The sequence below is a fragment of the Coccinella septempunctata genome, chromosome 1 (assembly GCF_907165205.1).
Source record: "Coccinella septempunctata chromosome 1, icCocSept1.1, whole genome shotgun sequence".
Lineage (NCBI taxonomy): Eukaryota > Metazoa > Arthropoda > Insecta > Coleoptera > Coccinellidae > Coccinella > Coccinella septempunctata.
The window spans coordinates 68556020-68569092 of NC_058189.1; positions in this window are offsets into that span (position 1 = coordinate 68556020).

Sequence of the window (13073 nt, forward strand, 5' to 3'; positions counted from 1 at the left end):
GGCGTTTATAAACGGTGTTACCTGAAGGGATTTCTTCTTCGAAGTCATTGAAACTACGTAGAAAAATATGGGGTGAACTTACTAATTCACCTATTCTGGCATATGGGGTGACAAAACTTGGAACTTTTCGTATCTTTTGTAAACACCCTGTATGACCTTGTCTGCTGGAGATGAATATGAAAAGATCTAAAGAATATTTACTGGCGTAAGATTACAAACAATATCCTAAATCCCATTGTTTTATGCCTTGAACCTTCTTAAGATACACTCTGAATATTTTTCCATACACCTCAGCATCGCAGTGGAAACTTTTTCGAAATTTAATAGCTAAATATCGACGAAGAAAACTTACGAATAAACAGGCAAAATGTGAAACCAATTTATAGGGCTTGCTTGGTTTTGTTTGAGAAGTAAGATTTTCAAAAAATAATTAGTCTACCAATGCCTCCAGCATTCACAATTTTAGAGTTCAAGCTAAGATACTGTAGGCAGCTATGAGAAATAAGAATTATTTCGTGTATGATACAAGAGTTTAGGGAAAAAACCCAGTAAAGAACCCTTTCTCCCATGAGTTCAGTGGAGATGAAACTGTTTACAAAAAAAGCTGATATATTTCACATTGAAGGGAATCTCACACTCCAAAAATGGTTCCTTTGCTTCAAGAAAAAAAAAATCCACAGAGTCTACTCCAAGTTACCCCTAAATTACATCTGAAATAGAAAAAAACAGAAGACGATAATGTGAAATAATGAAATTAAGTTCTATATATATAAGATTGACCTAAACTTCACAACCCAATTCAAAAAATATTCGGAAACTGCATGAAAAGCTCCAAAACCAACCTGAAATTTATGAATGGGACAATGATTATCCAGATGATTTGTGGTTTCTTCTGGTTCCCTGTATTCACAACTAGGGCTTTCAACTGAATTCCATCGGAAAAGCATACTATTGCAACGTCCGTGACATGTTCTTATACGAATCAAAATCAGAAACTCTATTCGTGGGATTACTAACTAATTATTGGTTGAAAATAGTGCACGTCTTCCATTCAGACTGCCAAATGTCCTTGTCCCTTTCATTCGAATTAAGGAAAGAGTTGGACCATAATGGTTTAGGCGACTTCAATCTTGGACTATGAGACAGAATTGGAAATGAGTCGGGAAAGGAGTAAATTTTATTCCAAGAATTTGTAACTCCACTCTGTCTTCGAATATGGGGAGGTAGATTGTTTGAAAGAGCTGGTAACCATTGATTAGGTGAAGATCTAATAGTTCCAGCAATAATTATAATAGGAAGATTTAGGTGTGCATCAATTTTTTGCACATGAGCACTATTAACCCAAACGAGGCAACAATATTCAACAGCCGAAAAAACCAAAGCTAGGGCTGTCGTTCGAAGAGCAGTTATATCAGCATCCCTTGAAGTACCAGCTAGTTTATGCAGGATATTATTCCTAGTTTTCAACTTCAGACGCAAATTTTCCAAATGCGCTTTGAAATTCAGCGAGGAATCCAGCTTAACTCCTAGGTATTTTGGATTGAAGTTATGTTCCAAAAAAGTATTACCGATAACTACTCTCAATTTTCTATATTTTTGATGATTATCTATTCAAATGGAAACACTAAACCTTGGTTTTATTTGGGTTAGGACGCAAACGCCACTCGAAAAAGTAATTCCTAAAAATTACTAAATATGTAGATAGTTTACTCTCTATACATCTGAAATCAGAATGACGGAATGGGAAGGTAATATCATCAGCGTACCTATATTTCCTCAGAAGAAGTGTAGTAAGGAGGTCACACAGTTCGTAGATATATATATTCTTTTGAATATAAGCAATACATTTTTGGTCATCAAACAATATAGCATATGTATGAGTTTTAGCAAAGGTTAGTGTAACGGGGTACCAGACAATTTAGAGTATGATACAAGAGCTTAGGGAAAAACCTCAGTAAAAAACCCTGTCTCCCCGTGAGTAGTGTTGTGATGACAAATTTGTTTACAGAATAAGCTTTTAATGCTCAAGGGCTTCTTTTCCATTGATATAAAAATGTAGTTTTCACTTGTCAAATGTCAAAAAATGACAGCTTCAAAGGTGACAGCTGCCCAAATAGCAGTAGGTAATTCAAAATGAAACGTCTTATTGAAAAACCCTGTGTTTTCAAATAATTTGAACAATATATCATATGTATGAGTTTTAGCAAAGGTTAGTGTAACGGGGTACCATACAATTCAGCGTATGATACAGGAAGGAGGGAAAAACCTCAGTAAAAAAACCCGGTCTCCCCGTGAGTAGTGTAGTGATGACAAATTTGTTTACCGAATAAGCTTTTAATACTGAAGGGCTTCTTTTCCATTGATATAAAAATGTCTTTATCCTCTTTCCATTTCGAAATAATATCTGAAACAAAGAAACAGAGCAGAAAACGAGGAAAAAAGTGAATAATAAAGCTTTCATCAAAACTTATTCGAAGTCTTGATGATGAATGAAGAAAAAAATAAATAGTTATAGGTACATAACTTGTCCTTCAATTGCACTGAGAGGAATATCATCTCCGCGTCAAAAATCTTCTGCTGATCTTGGTGGAGGATCACCCTCGTCGTTAGAAATGCCTTCAGTAGTAAATTAATAATAACCAAATCTTGCTTTTGACTGGGAGGGTCTTTCGACCAGGTCCAGCCTTTCAAGTGATGATTCTTCTATTCTTCAGTTGTTCGAGGAACGCTACAGGAACCTTATGTTGGGGAATCATCTCCCATAGATATACCAGTGGTTATTGAACGAGTCACTCTACCTTACTGTTGATAAAGACCTAATTTATGTACTTCTTACATAAATAGCTATTTTCGTAAAAATTGTCACTTTTAGCTAGAAATTACAGGTTACAGGAGATAGAAAATTCTTCCAATTAGATTTGAGACCTCTACCACCAAGCTATAAGCGATATCCAAACAGTTCCAGTGTCAGAAACATAATTTTCTACCAATCCTAACCAGGTAAACTCTGGATCGTTCAGAAGTGAATGATCACCCCCGCTGGCATTTCCTCATCACCTCGTCCCGTTTATTTATCTGTTCTGACCATCCACAGGTGAACGTACTTAAGTCCAGTCGGTTATTTCCAGAAATATTGCAATGTAGGATCGACCAAGACGGCAGGATTCGCTTGAAACGCCTCAAAATTAGCCGGAGATCGCCAGGTGAAGCGGCGAGCAGTTGGCACCCGGTCCGGAGGCAGGACTGGCAGGGAGGACGTGTCTATAAAAGGACGCCTTCCCCTCCGCAACAGGTAACATGAGCTTTGCGCAAAGGCGTCGCGACTACGGAGCGAGCAGGAACAATCGAAAGGCGTCGGAAAAATTCGAACAGCAGTCGGTTGTTGGTCCTCTCGATCTGAGATCGTCGAAAGGCTCCGTGCATTGTTACAATTTTTGGCAGGTTTTAGTGGACCATGGAGGGTGAATTTACCCTCCATTTTTCCGATCATGGGCTCCTTGGATTCGACAAAACTACGATCTATCTAAGACGTCTAAAAACATCTAGGACAATTTTCGAATGCAATGACATTTCACAGATCATAGTTTCTGTGATTTGTGTGACATTCGACCAGAGATTCGTTTCGTGGCGGCGCCACCATGTCATTTCCCTCCATAGATATATAGAGAATGGACCGAGTATTCCCTATTCGGCTTTACTGTAAAAATGGCAAAAAAAAATGCGAATGAAACCCAACATGCTGCCAGTTGTTGTCTATTTCTAGAATTTGGACTGGTCCACGCTCCACGTCTATGTTCATAGAAAAGAGACTTCTGGCCGCATCTCTCTTTCTACAGAGCAGACGCTTTTATGGAGGTATTGCTATGTCAATGTTTGCCTTAGAACATAGATACATGTAATGGAAAATAAACATTCCAAAGACTGGAGTGAGATAGTTGCTTAGTGTCGCCAATCACAATTGAGACAGTTGATTCGGACATCATTGGCGCATCAATTTTCAGTACGAATAGATAGGACGCATGTGAATTTTTCAATAAAACGCCACTGCCTTAGTGTCGCTCTAGCCAGAGAAACATCGAATGTGTGTAGGTACTACAAACAATTCATTCGTAGCACTGAATGCCCATTCCATGTATCTATGTTCTAAGATGTTTGCTTCGTTCTATCCTTGTTCTATCAAAGAAAATCCAATGATACTGCCTCGATTTATTTTGTTCTGCGTTGATATCGATCACAGATTACAGTATCTGTTTTAGTTTCAAAAAGTGTCACCTTATACGTCAAAATTAGAAAAAAAATATTTTTCACTATCTCAATGAAGATATACTGCATATTATCTGACTTTCTTTTCAAAGATATGAGTTTCTCACTGTCTTATGAAGAAATATTGTACTTTTCTATTTTTGATAGGTACTTAAACCAATTCGAAATAAAAATCCATGGCCCTTTTTTTATGAGTGCAGATATTTTCAAAAATAGCTTTAAAATTCCCCTTCTCTATTCAAATTCGAATCTGAAGTCTTATGTTGAATACAAATTGTATTCATTTTTCAATGGAAAAATTGACAATGGCTGTCATAAAGAAAGTTGAGAGTGCGTATTTTACAATCTACGAGGACAATTTCAATAAATGACAATAACATTCAAGGATTTCAAAATTTTAGGTGAAAATAATCGTCAGTAGAAGAAAGAATAAGATACAAGCAATTTTCAAATATCATATATTTCCGATTTTTCATGATGAATCTACAACAAAAGAAGATATTAAGATTTGAAGGACGTCATGTTGGTGGATTTGAAAAGGCAAAACTTTTTTATCAATAAACGGAATTTCTATCTGGTATAGATTGAACGATAGTAAGTAGTGGTTAGCATAGAATTCCTCACCATCCTGTATACAGGGTGAGTCTTTGACTCGTACAAATATTTTAACAATAGATTCCTGAATTCAAAAGAAACACTTTTTTCATCCCATTTTTCCGATTCGGTCCTGATAAAGGATATAACCATTTCAAGTTTTCATAATGAGCTGTATCACCCTTGAAAAAACAAAATCACCTTCAGAATGACAAGCTGAATCTATGGTACTACACATCTTTGGATCTTTCAAACAGAGTTGTAGTCAGCCAAAGTACCCAATTTTTAAAATTTCACAGGAAATTTTTGAACATGAAATTACTCGAAAACTGCGCATTATACGCGAAAATATGAAGAATACCTTTATTTTACAAAACGTCCAAATATTCATTGGATAGTGTCTAACTTATATAGTTTCAAGAGTTGGGATCTTCGAATTTTTGGTATTTTTATGTTATGTAATGGTCATAAAACCGTTTGTGAGATAATGAGAAAACTGGAGGACGTGGGTGATATCTTATCTTCGAAAAAGATTCATCAAATAAATGAAAAACTATATTCCGAAATTCATTTCATTCGATAAAACCGTTTGTGAGTTAGAACTAAAAATAACATTTTTTTAATGGTTTTTCAACACCCTGTATCTTTTGAACCGAGCCGATTCGGAAGAAATCGTAAAGGAAAAAATTGATTCTTTTGACCTCAAGAATCTACTGTTGAAATAGTTTTATGAGTCAAATACTCACCCTGTATAGTATTCAAAAAACCAGTTATTAGTGATGAAGTCAGCTTGATATAAAAAGAAAATAGGAAACTTTTTGCAAAAATGCTGAAAACGTGAACGTGCCTTCGAATAAGTTCGTCTTCAATCAAGTGGGCTAAGGATTTTTGAAGATCAATATTCTGTGTGAAATGACTTCGATCAATCATCATGCTAGGTTTACCAGTTTACCCCCTCTACACTTAAGTGAATTCGAATTTGACTGCACGAAATGTCCGAATTTCAACGTTAAAATCATAGCCTCCTCCCAAAAACGAAAATAATTCAGACACTTTACTATTGTGGTAATGCATTCCCAACCATGCTGTATCTGTATCCGAATTCTCTATTTTAATTATAAAACTGAACGAAAATATCCAACTGTTGTGTTCGAACCGTGGATTTTCGACCTATTTCCATTGTTATGATTCATTCTGTCGTGAAATATGCTCAACAGCTTATGCTCCCACGCTACAGCTAGTAGGTGACCACCGAGTACCTAACTACTAATATCTCGTACATCGACATTTGAGAATGTAGTATGTATAGGAAAATGATCGATCATTCTCCGATCTCAAAATTGTTATTTTCGCGGTTGAAAACTCATCGTAAAATCGACTCGAAACGAAACGTCGTCATGTTTCATCAGGGTTTGGACTTACGCCAAGACTATGGAATTTGAGGCGGTGTGAAAACAATTAAAATTCTATTCTTCTTGTTGGATATCCAGAGAAGATTAATTTCATTTCGGTAGCAGAGCAGTAGGAGAATGATCTAGAGTTGTTTCCTTCAGGTTTACTAGGTATCGCAGTATTCTTTCCTTAACAGACAACTAAAAAAAATAGATGAATTTACTTCCTCTTACCTTTCGTATACACAGTGATGAAAAACATTTCTTGGTGAATCTTGAACTTTGAGGATATGCAAAAAGAGTCTAGTAGTTTTTGGTTTTTCATTCAATATTCAACAATAATAACCTTTTGGATGAATAGAGCGAGAAAAAAATAATTTTTTCACCCTCTATCGAAGCTTTCTTTTCGGGACACGATGATTTCATTACGGGCCTTTTCTGGGAAACAAATGGTAGTCACTAGATGAAAAAACTTAAGCGTCATCGAACGAAAGAGCCACACATTTTTGTTTCGATGGTCTCACCATCTAGACTAGAGAAGAAAATTGAAGATTAACCTATAGCTATCTCAAGTAAAGTCATTAGTGTTGAAATTTCTCTATTGTGTTTTCGTTTTTTTTCAGTCTTTCTGTGAAATTGCTTGTGTGGCACAGTGGTTTACTGTTACCAAATATGATTCGTGAAGTTCAGAATTTTTTTCGTCAATTATGATCTGAGAAGAAGGAAGGTTCTGGATAATTTTGGAAATGGTAAGAATTGCATTAATAAAAAACTCTTTTTGTTTCCTCTGCACCATGTTGTGTTATTCATGACTGAATTTTGTGCAATAAAATTCAAGGCACAAGTATTATAATGTTCTCAGAGGGAATTTTTGGGAGCAATTAGTGAAATTTGCCTCATTGGATAACTGAGCAGTATAAAATAACTGAAATATGCATTCATGAAATTGAAGGAATGCTTGGAAATGGTAACAAACCTAAATCATCTGGGAAATGTAAAGGAATTTGGGATATTATTTATATCCTGAGAAATTATCTGGGTTCCTGTGCTGCTATCTTCGTTTTGAGATTGAAAATAAAGTCCTAAGTTTCGTTAACTGAATAGGTTTTTTCGAAATGAATCTTGTGCTGACATCTATAAACATTCAGATAAAATGATTCGGTATCTCGTTGTGAAGAAAGTATCTAACAAGATGTGATACAGGATACAGATCCCATCTAATTCCTTGGTATGCAGTTTAACGCATCCGCCATTTTACTCTAAAGCAAAATCAGTATCGTAGATAGATTCCTCTATCTACGATGAATATCCACTCTTGACTGCAAGCCACAATACATCTCGTTATTTGTTGACTGCCTAAATATTGGTGTACAATAAGTATGTATAGTTTTCAACATAGTGAATATTATTTTTATTTGGTTCGTCACTTATTTTCCAGAAAACAGAACCCATAACTTAGTATTCTAAAATTTTCGAATATTAGTTTGATTTATATATTCGTCGACAGTCACTTTCTCACAAAATTACTTATTCAGCATCGGCCCATTAGCTCAGTTGGTTAGAGCGTCGTGCTAATAACGCGAAGGTCGCGGGTTCGATCCCCTCATGGGCCACTTCTATTTTGTCTTCAATAATAATTTTATTCTAATGATTTTTTATTGACAAGGGAAATTCAGAATTAATTTGCTTTCAATGTTGATTTGGGCTATAGGTTATTGATAAAAATCAAGTTTAATTACGATACCATTGATATGTAACAATATTAATTCGTAATTATTATCCCGAAAATGAATTAGTATTTTGTTCAAGGTATATTTTTCACTCACGATATCTCCAAATTTTCCTTTCATCCCTTTCTGAATGATTCTCTGATTAATTGCTGTGTGTATACAATTTCAGTTCACAAAGTATGAAGCAATTGATATTTTAATCGGATATGATTTTTATATATATATCGAGTGTGAAAAGTGAGTTTTGGATTATCTCCCAGTACGTGTTTTCTGGAAATTTATGGGTTATATTCTCAGATTTAAATGGTTTAATATTCAAAGTTTCGGTGTGAAATATAAGAACTTATTTTTGATATATTTTCACAGAAGTTGTTGGTGTGTTCTTCCAAAATACCTACTTTTATACGAGAATAAATCTTCCTTATTAAATATCAGTTCAAATGGATCTAGAGTGAAAGGAGACATTATTCTCGACATTTTTAAATACATATCCCCTATTGGGAAATAGAAAATTGTAGGAATATTATCGAATTATTGAACTGTACACATGGAATAGGTAAATAGGTTATTTTACTTTTGACGTTGTAGTGTTGTTATTGGGACACCCTATACCTATATACCTTGAATTAACATCATTGTTTTAGCTTTCCCTATTAATCCTTATAACTCCTTGAACCTCGAGTACTAATTCATTTTGACAGTTATGGGGTGTTCTTGAATGAGACACGTGGTATTCGGTGATCCGCCTTGTTATTCAAAGCAGGCGTTCTGAATGAGTATGGTATTTTGGGCACACCTACGTTAAAGATTGACAAATGAGCCCTTAGCTCATTTCACTCGAAATCTGTTTCCGCTTTTTACTATAGAGTATAGATGATAGGCTGTTGAACAACAAGCTACTTCCGAATTTTTCATTCAGAAGTGACTTTTCTTCTTCCACAGATAAGGGTGTTCTGTATGCTTGACAAGTACGATCTTGAATAGATCCAAAAGTCCAAAAATGAATGGATCATTTGAAAGACAGTCGATGATGCTTCATGCTGTCCTTTTTAGCTTAAGAATTTTTTGTAACTATGAAAAGCTTTCACCTTATCATTCTTTTCACATTGTCCAGAAACTACAAAACAGTGTTGCGGAATGATATTCATTTATACTGGAAAATTTCTGTCGCCAATTCATGAAGTCACGAATCATTATAACAACGGGAACTTTCAATTTTCCATATTTGAATCGATTTGGTTTCACTGCCCAAAAATATGACATCTTCATTACTCATCGACTTGACAACGATGGTTGTACAGTGAAACATTAATTTCTTCCGCTTCCTTCATAACCATCTAATGAATATACGGAGGAATAAATTAACAGGATTATCCAGTGTTCTCCGATACTGGTCGTAATTTGTATTCTCCTTATCACTAAACAATTTGGCTCAGTCAACTACCTCCACATAATGAAGAAACATTTTTTCAATACCTTTTTTTTTAGACGGGTCGGTTCGAAAGGTACAGGCTGTTAAAAAGCCATAAAAAATGTTATTATTAGATCTATCTCACGAATGCAATGGATTTTGATGTTCAAAAATTGAAAAGTATCTGTGAATTTTGACAAATTGAGTACTTTGGCTGAATACAACCCTGTTTAAAATATTCACAGATGTGTTGTGTCACAGATTTAGAAAGTTATTCTGAAGGTAATTTTGTGTTTCTAGGGGTGGCACGGCTCATTATGAAAACTTAGGTTATATCTTTTTATCAGGGCCGAATCAGAAAAAATGGTATAGGAAAAAAGTGTTGAAAGATTTGTACGAATCAAAAATCTACTCTGTATGAACGTTAAATCCGGATACATTTGAAGATAACAGCCGTCTGTAGCTGATTCTACAATTTCTACAATATTCATTGTTTACCTATAATTTTCTCCCAATTTGTCTTCTCTTTCATCGTTGTTTTCAATTTTACTCTATTGAAATGATGTAGGTACATAACTTCTTCAAATTGCTGCTTGAGTTGGAAAACAGCATTAAATTTCCTTTCAGATAGCTCTCGCCCAAAATAATTGGGCACTTATATCCATCAACTAATCCAAAAATAAGGAATAGGTGAAAACCAAACTCTTTACTCATTACAGATTACCATTGCTTTTTTCTTTCATTTCACATGCATTTTATAAATTTGATTGCTTTATTTTTGTGTTACCAACTGAAATGACGATATAACAACTAGTTGAAAAATTCTATAAGCTTATACATTAACGAGTAATGCTATTTTTGCTGTTTTTACAGAAAATCCTCATTTTTTGCAACGGGCAAATCGGATTTTTTGTTGAGTTACCTGAGTACTTACATAACATGTCGCATACCGTTGGAAATACACATTATAAACATTATAGAAATCTCAAATTTATTCTACAACTGAAGGTGTTCTCAATGATAATTATTTTGATCAGAATTATGCATACATATGTTATCCCCCGGTTTTCTTCAATACAGATGTTTTTTCCCAGCAGGAATAAAAAAAGATGATATTATCAGATTTTGAATGTATTGGCTCCATTCTAAAATCAGTTGTTCTCGATCAATTCTAGTGATCAATAGTTTTTCTTTCGTTTGAGGAATGTGCCCAAGCGGTAGTTTTGCTAGAAGAAGGGTGGACATACACAAGAATTGCAGAAAGGTTTGGAGTTTCCCTTACAAGTGTGTCCAGAATGTTGCAGCGATTCAGGGAGACAGGTATGAATGTCCGAAGACCAGGACAGGGTAGACCACGGGTAATAACTGCCATTCAAGAACGTTACTTGAGAGTTTCTTCGTTGAGACAACGGTTTGCAACCGCTCGCCTCCTTCAAATTCAGCTTGAGCAAACTCATGAGGTGCAAATTAGCACTCAGACAATAAGAAATCGCCTCAGAGATTATGATTTAAAGCCTCGTGTCGCGGCAAGAGGCCCAGCTCTTATCCCAGCCCATCGAAGGGCGCGTTTGGATTTTGCGAGCGAGCATATCCAGTGGGAAGAGGCCGATTGGGAAAGAGTTCTCTTCACTGATGAGTCTAGATTCTGCCTCTACCATTGTGATCGACGTTCCCTTGTATTCAGACGATCACATAAAAGATATGCTCAGTGCAATTTCCTGAATACTACTGGTTTCGGAGGAGGATCGATTATGGTATGGGGTGGAATATCTTTGACCGCTCGCACAGACCTAGTGGTCGTTGATAATGGAGCTATGAATGCTGATAAGTATATAAGGAACATTCTTGAAGAGCATGTAGTGCCATTTGCCCCATGCATTGGTGAAAATTTCATTTTTATGGACGATAATGCCAGACCCCATCGTGCGCGCATCGTTCAGGAGTATATTGAAGAGGTTGAAGTCTCTCGAATGGAATGGCCAACAAGAAGTCCAGATCTCAATCCGATTGAGCAGAGACAACCTCAATAGAAGGCTGAGAAGTTCAGAAAATCATCCAGCTACTCTTAATGACTTAGGAATCCAACTCGGAGAAATCTGGGAAGGATTAGATCAGAACATTTTAAGATCACTCATTTTGAGTATGAACCGTCGTTGCCGAGCTGTAATAAACGCGAGGGGTGGAAATACCAAGTATTGAATCACTTATCAACATTTCAGTATTTTGAAAATTGTTTATTTCTCTTCTTTCACATAAGATTCGGTGAAATCCTGAATTTTTCTTCCATTTAATGTGTCTTGTTTCGTTCAAAACCTTCCCGAGAGAACATAAAAAATAAGTTATAAAGTTAATGTAGAGTAAACTTTCATTTAATTGGGATTTTCAGAATGTGCGTTAATTTTTGTGCGCAGTGTAGTTAGTGTTTTCGTGAGAAGGATAAGATATTTCAAATAGATTTCTCGTGAACATCCTGTGTATTAATTCTGCGTGGTAACCATTATCCACTTGTGGACACATTGCCTGAAACACCCTGTAGTGTAACAAATTAATTGTAGAACAAACATCTAGACGGCTGTCAACCTTTAGCGTTGTGTTGACTGTTGGTAGATTCCCGTCAAACAGCGAGATCTGGCATCCACATCCCGATTTTCCTACGAGGAATCTTCGACTCAGCTCGATCTTACTCGGTCGTTCTCGACGCGACGCCGAAGACGCCGTCCGTCTTTTCCGCATCCACGAGTCGCGTTTCCGATAGCGAATCGCCCGTTTGAAACACGCGTTCGAATTTGATGTAAACAAAAAGTGTAATGGCGATCGAAAAAATAGACCGGTATTTCGGTCGTTTCGGCTCGTGGTAAAGGAAAATTCGACTGGCTATAGTTGGAAAGCCCGTCTGTTCGGGTTTCGTTAATTTTTCGACGGTTTTTCGTGCGCGCTTTTCGGTTTGAGGTGAACACGTGGATTTATGGGATAGTCACGGTGAATTTTTGGAAAAAATGAGCGGCTACAGGAATCTGGTGAGTGATAGTGAAAAAATATGGGAGTAATAGGAAATTAGTTTCCGACCGGTGTTAACTTTCGAAATTATGAATGGGATGTCTACAGTGTGTCCCTCTGAAACGCGCATCACAGTACTTAATTTCCCAAACTCAATTTCCTGAAGATAATTCAAGGTTGTTATTTAAGTTTCTTCAAATGTGGATGTTGCTTTCTTGAAATACCGAGTGGCTAGAACAGAAAAAGTATATTATAACAGTAGAAACCTGAATATTTCGATGATTTGAAAAGAAAATGGACTCTCATGTGAAAATTACAAAAATTTACACTAGAACCCATTTTCCATTCAAAAATCTTAAGGGGAAAGCTTTCCAGGAGTTATTTTCCAAGTTGGGATACAAAAAAGGATAGAAAACGAGGATATATTGAGAAATTCTTAGCCTACTATAGAACCAAACAAAATTTCAATGTCGAAATATTCTCCTCTTGATTTGAATAGCTTTCCGCGTCTTTTCTCTTTAATTTTTTCCCGTAGAGTGGTCAGCAATGTCGAATAGTAATCTCCAGTTATTGCTCTACCCTTATCCAAAGAATCAATCATGATTACTCCATGAGAATCCCAAAAAACTGAAGCAAGAACTTTTCCAGCAGATTTTTGGATTTCTTAGGTCTTGGAGAACCAGAGTG